We start from the raw sequence: 8,360 nt of genomic DNA on the forward strand, positions 1-8,360 counted from the left end.
AGAATCTCAAAAAGATATTTGTATATCCATGTTCATAACAGCGCTATTCATAATAGCCAAGAGGTGCAAGTGCCCATCAATGGATGAATGGATAAACAAAATTTGTGTTGTAAACAAAATATATACACACACACACAATGGAATATTAGCCTTAAAAAGGAAGGAAATTCTAACACATGTTGCAACATGGAGGAATTTTGAGGACAATATGCTAAAGGAAATAAGTCAATCCAAAAAGACAAATACTGCAAGATTCTATTTACATGAGGTATCTAGAGTAGTCAAATTCATCGGAACAGAAAGTAGAATGGTGGTTTCCAGGGGATGGGGGAGGAGGAAATGAGGCGTTGTTGTTTAATGGACATAGAATTGAAGTTTTGCAAGATTAAAAACTTCTGGAGATTGCTTGTACAGCAATGTGGACACACGTAACGCTACTGAACTGTACTCTTAAAATGCTTAAGACGGTAAATTCTGTGTCATGTTTTTACCACAATAATTTCTTTGTAATGAAATAAAATTTTAAAAGTTTGATAACATGCAGTACTGGATAGTAAGTAGGGAAATAGGCATTCATATCCACCCCACAAACATATAATGGCACTTTAAATGGGCTTTCCTTTGTGGATAGTGGTTTGGCAATATCTCTCAAAATTAAAGGTAGAGGAAGGAGGAAAATCAGAGGAGTGTTATCGAAGAGGAAGTCCACAGGGCTTAAAAGGAGAGCTGTCAAATAATAGGAGCAGGCAGGACCTCATGAACAGCACTGAAATCAGTGTCCAGAGACTGCCCAGCCTCTGCCCCGCAGGTGCCGTTTGCAGCCAGCATTAGGAAGTTTAAAGCAAACTATCCCTTGCCAGTGGAGCAAACACTGAATCTTTCCAGTACTGAGGGTCTGTATTACCTCTCCTTCTCATGAGCATCAGGTAAAAGCCTCCTACCTATCACGTGCTGATCATCTTCATAGGACTGCGTTTACACATGCCCTCAGATGTTGCTAAGCCATCTCTTTGACATCCATATTAATCGGGGTAGGCTAGCTAACAAACAGACTCAACATTTTAGGTGTTAATGTAGTAGTAGAATTTTATTTCTTTCTCATACGAGGTTCAATGCAGGTGTTCTTGGCCAAGCAGCTCTCTTGAGCTGTTTTTCTCCAAGCAGTGAAACTCTGGGATTCAGCCTTCCTTCATCTGGTGGGTTTGCCTTGTCTAAGTCCTCCGCAGAGTCTTCCATTGGAACCTGTAGATTCAACCAGACAATGAGAGAGAGAGAGAGAGAGACCATGAAAGATTGCATGGGCCATTTTAGGGGCTAGGCTTGGAAGTAGAGTAGTACATTATTACCACCTATATTCCACTGGAAAGACCCAGTCACATGGCAGCACTTGTAGTCTTCTCGTGTGATCATGAAGAAAATGAGATAATAAGAACACATAATGTGTCCACCATAGTACCTTATATGGGTGGACAACACTCTTTATAACAGCCTGAACACATAAGCCCCTGAAACGGAAGGAATCTCTGGATACCTGGAGGAACATGGTGATGAGTTCAACATCCCCTCTGTCTCACAGTCATACTTTGTTGGGCTTATAAAAACCATCTTGAGATGCTCCCAGCCCATCCCCAACTACCACTTGTGTTTTATTCATTTTATAATCATAGAAAAAATGAAGAATTCATTTCCACTTGGACGAAACCAACTTTTCTCCTCTTCCACCCACCAGAATTTTATTACGGAGACCACATTTCCCAACAATTACAAAGAACCCCTCAAACATACTACAATGAGTAGAGGAATGAGAAACAGATCCCTGCATCTGCTTAGTCCTCTCCACGGAGGAATTCCCCCCAAGTCAACCTATCCAAATTCTACCTGCTAGTTGGGGCACATCCCAAGACATAAGTAGCACTGATTTCTTCTTTACTTCCTTTCTTTCTTCTTATTTTTTTTTTCTTTTTGACAGAGTCTCACTCTGTTACCCAGGCTGGAGTACAGCCTCAGACTTCTGGCCCCAAGTGACTCTCCCACCTCAACCTCCTGAGTAGCTGGGACTACAGTTGCATGCTACCATACCTAGCTAATTTTTTAATTTTTTTGTAGTGGCAGGGTCTTGCTGTGTTGCCCAGTCTGGTGTCAAACTCCTGGGCTCAAGCAATCCTTCAACCTCAGCCTCTCGAAGTGCTGGGATTACAAGACATGAGCCACAGTTCCCACCTTCAAGACCTAAGTATCATTTCTTCACTGCTCCAGCCCAGAGAGATCCCATCCCTTTCTGTCTTACTTAACACTGATTGTTTTTGTTACCATCATTTGACATTTGGTTATCATTTGTATTGAATTCCACATCTTAATGCAACACATATCTCCTAAGCACACTTTGTTCCAAGCTAGGGGATTCAAAATGATAAAGAGAAACAGCCTCCCTGGAATATGCCATCCCGTGAAGGAGGCAGATGAGTGTGTTGTAGAGCTGGACGTTTTAGTGCTATCAGGTGTACACAAAGCATCTTGGAGACTCAGGAGGGCAGAGAGTCCTTCTGAATGAGAGGATAGGTTGGTGCCTTTGAATCTGGACTTTGAAGAGTGTATAAGACCTTAACAATATAATTTGGGCAGAGCATTCCAGGTGAAGACAAGAATGAGAGAAGACACCAAGGTAGGACTCTGAGGGGAAATTTCAAGACAAACAAGTTATCCTGTATGGCTGGAGATAAAGCTGGAAAGATGAGTGTATCCATTGGGATTCTTCAACCTGCAAGTAACAAAAGTATGTCTTGACCAGGCTTAGGCAATAAGGAAATGTATTTTACACACTGGAGTCCAGAAGCAGCGGCTTTTCAGAGCAGTTCAGTCAGGGTTCCTGGTCTGTTTCTTGGTTCTTCTCTCAGTTCTCCTTTGACTTCATGGTGGCCATCCTTGTGGTTGCAAGCTGGCTGTCAGCTGCACCTGGGGCAAAAGGTGTTTGCATTGAAAAGCAGAGAGGGAAAAAGAAAATAGTTTATCATTCCCAGAAGCCCCAAGCAAACTTCTCCTCAGATCCCACGGACATGAAGTAGCTTAGGACTGCCCATTCCTGAACCCATCACTGACTAGCGACCTACCATGAATAGTACAAACAAACTACATGAGCGAAATGCAAGGTCAGGCATCATCCATGGTGATTCCTGTAAAATGCTTGTACCAGACTGTGGAAAGCCTTGAATCCCAGACTCAAGAATCTTTGTGAAAAATAAAAGGCATGGCGGTGGGGCGGTGGTGGGGGGGGCCGGGGGTGGGTGTGGGAGGGATATTGATTGTTTTTCAGGAGAGAAGTAAACAGAATTGAGTTCAAGGAATAATTCTTTGGATGCCTTGATGAGAAACGACCAACCATAGGAGAGTGGATGTGGAAGAACCACGTGCCCCCTCCCTTCCTGGCTTCTTCTCATCAAAAGTGGCTCCCAGGGAAGGAGCTGCGACACTCACCTACACCAACTCTAAATGACTGCCAGTGGGAATGGAGAGGAGGGTGTTGATGGAAGAAACAGTCCCAGACAGTACTGACAGGGTGATTGTGGAGGGGGAAAGGAAAATTTTAAATAATTCCAAAGTTACAAATTTTGATGACTTAAATGTGCAATGCCATGAATACGAATATGGTCATCTAGAGGAGTGAGTGAGGTGGTTTTGAATCCATAAATCAGATGCATGACTAATAGTCATGGAAATAAATATAAAATTATGCTGATAGTAGAGGAATAATAATAATGGAAAATAAAAACCAGAACAGTTAGTATGTGCCAGGGACATAATAGATACTTAGTAAACATGTGTTGCTCTGAGGTATGTGTGTGTATTTGTATACTTATATACATAGAAGATACACATTTACTCCTTACAACAATCCTATTAACTGAGGCACAGAGTGACAAAAGTGAGCTATCCAAAGTCACCCAACTGCTAAGTAGTTAAGTTAGAATAAAACTCAGGCATCTGACTCAGGATACCATTCTTTTTAGTCTTTATAATAAGAGCTAACATTCATAAAGCACCTACTAAGTGACGGTCCTTTACATACCTTCTCTTTAATCCTTAAGAGTCATCTCTATAAAGTGTATAGCATTCCCCCTGTTTAAGAGGGGAGGATTCTGAGGCACAGAGAGGATAAGAGACTTGCCCAGAGTCACAGGTAAGTGGCAGAGCTGGGATTCACACTGCAGAAGGCATAGCTCAAAACACATACTCCACGATGCCATGAAAAATATAAATGCCCCCTAGGACCTCAGTCAGGATCTGTTATCACTCACCTCATCAATGAAATGTTAAACTGCCAGCACTTGAAGACCAAAGCTTACACATTTTGGGTACGCTGTTGATGAGTATGGGACCTAGCACATAGATGCCTGGAACCGATAGAATTTCTAAGCCTCTGGCAATCTCTGCATATAAGTAAAAACTGAAACTACAGTGGGAGGTTCCTGCCCAACTGAAGCATGAAACTTTGAGGAGGTAGCAGGGCCAGGTGGGTAAGAGGCCAAGCTTAAGAACAGACGTTCTGAGTCCAAATTGTAGCCTAGCAACTCATTGCTGGGGAGCCTTAGGCAAACAGCTTAACCTCTTGGAACCTTTATTTCCCCAGCTGTAAAATAGAGATAATACCAGCAACAGCTCATCTCAAATAAGATGAAGAAAGTAAAGCATTGGGCTCATTGCCTAGAAGACAGCAAAAGCTTATTACATGGTAGCTGTATTGCTATTATTGTTGTTGCTGTTTTTGTTGTTGTTGTTGTTGTAATTTCTATAAAAGAGTATGGAAGACAAACAACCCAAGTGCCACAAAAAAAAGATTCTGTTGTTTATATTTTGTGATGCTCCCATTCCTCAAAACCTTCACACAGCAGCTGCCTCAGCCTCCAAGTTTCTTGGCAGGACTCTTCACATCAGTTTAAGAAAAGCCAGCTGCTGTTCCTGGACCACAGGAGGAAGGGAAAACAGAGGTGAGGAAAGCCTGTCCACCCAAGGCCCTTTTCCTAAGCCCTTTGCAGCTCCCAGAAGCTCCAGCTCCACCACATGCCCAGCCCCCCAGACACTGGCCCTGGCACTGCCTGAGATGGTACTCTCTGCCCAGTCACCTGGTTTGCATTTCAGAGAGTGACCGGTAGCTATTGGCTGCTGCAGGTTCTGACTGTTAATACCATGACCAAGAAGCAGTAGAGTTGTGGGCTCGGTGCTGGCACAGGACAATTGCTTCCCTTTCCCCAGAGGCAGGGAACAGGAAGGTGGGGAGAACCCAGTGATTTGTGAAGCCCTGGGGATCACAGCATAGGGTGCTGGCTACCCCAGAGAGGTTTCAGATCATCCAGGCCAAGACCCCTATCTCCTTGGTTAGCCTTGAGCTGGATGCCAGCTTACTGACTGGGAAGAGACAACTTCCTCCCAGCAGCCAATGCTCCCAGAGGCTTCTGGAATCTTCCTCAGTATAAGAGTGCTTAGTCATGGACATTAGAGCTGGCAAAGCCCTCAATCCAACCATCCCATTTTATAGGTAAAGAAACTGAGGCCCAGAGGGATGAAGTGACAAGTCTAAGATGGCACCATGAGTCAGAGCAGGGCTGGGGCAGGAACTCTTGCGCAAACAATGAGCCTAGGGCTTTTTTTTATTACTCAAAGCCACAGAGCTGCCCCCGCACTCTTACCTAAAAAGGGCTGGATCCGGTGATCCTAAAAAGGACTGGATCTGGTGATCCAGTTGGAGCCTAGGACCCCAATACACAGAAATCCTCTCCAAGTTCCACACACCTTTGGAAGAGGACTTGCCAAAAACAGATGATAGGCAAAAATAACGGCAAAGAAAAGTATGCTTTGGCATGGAAAGATGTTCACTCTACAGTGTTAAATAAAAAAGAAACAAGTTCCCCAAGCAGCATTTATCCTATGATTCCATTTGGATAGGGAGCACACATGCATAGAAAAAAAGACTGGAAAGAGAAGAAAAACAGTTACTTTTAGGAAGCAGGATTATGGGTCATCTTCATTTTTTCTTTTGTCATGCATATTTTCTAAATTTTCTACTTCGAGAGTGTTTATTTCTGAAACAACAATTTTAAAAGGATATAAAGTAAGTAGGCAAGTGTCAGGGTCCCCAGTCGCCCTCACTCAGACAGGCTTGGTTTGCCACAGCTCCCAGGACAGACTGCACCCATTGCACAAGGCGGGGGCATTTTTCTTTCCGGTGAAGCCTAAACAAGCTCAGACCTGCAGGCAGCCACAGCTGTGGTTTTGCTGCAGTCTGGGAACAGCAGCTTCAGTGCAGGCACTCCTGGGTCTTCAATGTGCACCAGGGAGGAAAGGCTGGATGCTGGACCCCAGTCTCACAGCTGGCTCAGCTAAGAGTGTGTCTGGCAGGTGGGGAAAGAGGCCAAGTCTGAGGTCTGAGATGCGGGATGTGAGGAAGAGGGAGATAAAGCCTAGTCCGCTCTCGGAAAATCTCCCAGTCCCAGGCTACACCCTTCAGGAAACATCCTAGCCCAGTTTTATCTTTCAGACATGCACCTTTCTCATTTTGCTGCTGCTTGTCCAGTATGATCCAAAGCCCTTGAGACCAATGCACCTTTCTGTGTTATCTCATGAAGGTGATCTGTCATGTGGGAACCTCTCAACCTTCTTCTTGCTGACCACAAGCCAGAGAATCAAGAGTCTTTTCACCAGTACCACAGAGCTGGGGCAATGACAGAACCATTGCCCTACGCCACATACCAAATGAGTACTAGGCACCTTCCCCATGCTGTGGCTGGGATCTGCTATTTCCTGAAGCGACATGTCCTGAACATCAACTGATTGACGTTGTTTCCTTAAAAGGCTTGAGTATGGCAAATGCCATCATCACACATTGAAGAGGCATGTCCATTAGGACAGTTTCCCCTGTCCTATAACAAAGGGTCTTGCAACCTCTTCACACAGTGGTGACAAACGCAGAAGGAACAACTAGGTCCAAGGGCATCACAGAGGAGATGGAAAGAGGAACTGAATCCTAGCTCTGCTCCTCACTAGTCTGCCTTGTAAGCTGGTGATGGAAGCCCCTGAGCCTCAGTTTACTCATGCACAAAATGAGTCTCAGCAGTGCTGGCAGGAGTAAGTTAATCTCAGCCTCTGCATCAGGGGTCAGCCAATCACAGCCCCCTGGTATCTGTCTTGCTGCTTGCTTTTGTACGCCCCTCAAGCACAGAATTGCTGTTTCATTTTTAAATGGCTGGAAAGAATCAAAAGAGAAATATTTCACCATACATGAAATAGAATTCTACCTAATTCAGTATCCATAATAAAGAGTTACTGGGACATAGCCATGCCCATTGATTTACATATTGCTCATGGTTGTTTGTGAACTACAATGGCAGAATTGAGTGGTTTTGACAGAGACCAGATGGCCCACAAAGACTAAAATATTTACTGTTTGGCCATTCACAGAAAAAGGTTTTCCAACTCATCATCTAATAGTCCAGCAGATAGCCGAATGTTAATAAGCATTGCTCTCCCTTCTCCTTGGGGCTTCATCACCTGCTTTTTAAGTCCTCTCTGCCAGGCAATTTTTTTGTCATATTTAAAAGAAAGGGTCTTCACAATGATTATCACTGCTTTGAGAGGGTAGAAGAAGAGGGAGAGCTTTCCTCATTGTCATCGTCAGGCTTCAAGTTGGAAGACCAAATGGCAGAGGTTAAATCTTCATTCTGCCATCAACTGGCGGTGTAACCTGGAGTAAGTCACTTCACCTCTCTGAGCCTCAGTTTCCCACACCTATAAAATAGGATAATGATAATTGCTAATGTTTACATATCACTTGCTGCATGCTAGACATTGTTCCAATCACTTATATCAGCAGTTTATTTAATCATAGCAGCCCTCCGAGGTAAGTACTATCATCACCCCACTTATGGGCAAAGAAAACTAAGGCACAGGGAGGTTATGTGGGTGGCCCCGGGTTTCATAGCTACTCAGAGATGGGATTCAAACTCAGTCTGGCTTCATCACTTGGGTGCTTAAACAACTACATTCTAGAGCCCACCATACTTCATAGACCTATTGGAGGATTCAACAGATACAAGGAATTGAAATCCTTTTTAAATTTATTTTTTTAATTGACAAGTAAACTTTATGATGTATAGCATGATGTTCTGGTGTTTGTATACATTGTGGAATGTCTAAGTCAAGCTATTTAACATAGGCTTTGTCTCACACACTTGCTTTTTGTGGTGAGAACACTTAAAATCTACTCTTTCAGCAGTTTTCAAATATACAATATATTGCTATTAACTATAGTCACCGTATTGTAAAATAGATCTCTTCAACTTATTCTTGCTATCTCACTGAAACTTCATGTC

The 8,360-nt window shown here is 43.6% G+C and overlaps 1 long non-coding RNA gene across 1 annotated transcript; it reads right to left on the minus strand.

Moving 5' to 3' along the window:
• Positions 1-1,072: 1,072 nt before the first annotated feature.
• On the minus strand, positions 1,073-4,453 carry LOC126936218 (uncharacterized). Its single transcript, XR_007719394.1, has 3 exons — positions 4,293-4,453; positions 2,821-2,952; positions 1,073-1,242 (listed from the first exon to the last, which is right to left on the minus strand). It is a non-coding gene; the product is annotated as an uncharacterized LOC126936218 (long non-coding RNA).
• Between the last annotated feature and the right edge of the window lie 3,907 nt (positions 4,454-8,360).

This window comes from Macaca thibetana, chromosome 14 (genome assembly GCF_024542745.1).
Source record: "Macaca thibetana thibetana isolate TM-01 chromosome 14, ASM2454274v1, whole genome shotgun sequence".
Taxonomy (NCBI): domain Eukaryota; kingdom Metazoa; phylum Chordata; class Mammalia; order Primates; family Cercopithecidae; genus Macaca; species Macaca thibetana.